Source organism: Meleagris gallopavo, chromosome 1 (assembly GCF_000146605.3).
Source record: "Meleagris gallopavo isolate NT-WF06-2002-E0010 breed Aviagen turkey brand Nicholas breeding stock chromosome 1, Turkey_5.1, whole genome shotgun sequence".
NCBI classification, from domain to species: domain Eukaryota; kingdom Metazoa; phylum Chordata; class Aves; order Galliformes; family Phasianidae; genus Meleagris; species Meleagris gallopavo.
The window spans coordinates 161,067,853-161,068,682 of NC_015011.2; positions in this window are offsets into that span (position 1 = coordinate 161,067,853).

Sequence of the window (830 nt, forward strand, 5' to 3'; positions counted from 1 at the left end):
CCAAGCCCTCAGTCAGAGTGAAAAAGCAAAGGATGAACACAATGAATGCTCATTCAGTGAACATACACCCAAACAAGAAGCTGGATTTTAATGTGTACCTTTTCAATTTTCAATCAGCTCTTCTTTTTAAAAAATTGCTGAACCTCACAGAGGCATGGTTTTAGCTGGGATAACATTGCTTGCTTTGCAACCAAATACATTTTGAAAAGGGAGCTTTGGAAAAAGTACGGCCATTTGTGACCTGACAGACCCCAAAAGATTTAAAAGTTGGGCACAGAAGATACTAGAGAGCTAAGCTTTGACACTTGAGCTATGACAATTTTCAGTCTTTGCATTACTTTGCAAACTGTCTATATTAAACTTAGCAGTGTAAATGCCATTTCACATTTAAATAGAAGCTGCCTTATATACTTTGTCTTTAGCACTGGTCATTCTGTTTCAACAGAAAACTGCTGGCAAGTGATGGGTTTGAAATGGTATAAAACTTATGGCTTTTCATGCTTGGTTCTCATTAATACCAATAAGTCAATCTAATTGCCTAAAACCCCCCAACCAAACAGTGCACAAAAAATCCCCTCTACATTTGCTTTGTCCCTTGTTCTCTGGATTCTGCAAAAGAAATGGCATTAAGTCTAACAGCCCTGCAGCCTCACGTCAATACTTAGTGAAACCAGAATAACGTTTTGACTGAGGAACTGCTTTTCCTTTGAGTCTAATTGAATATCCTCTACAAAACAAAAACACCACCACACACACACACACAAAAAGACACCAAAAACCCAACCCAACCCAAAACCAATCACAGAAAAAAACAAACAAGCAAACAACTA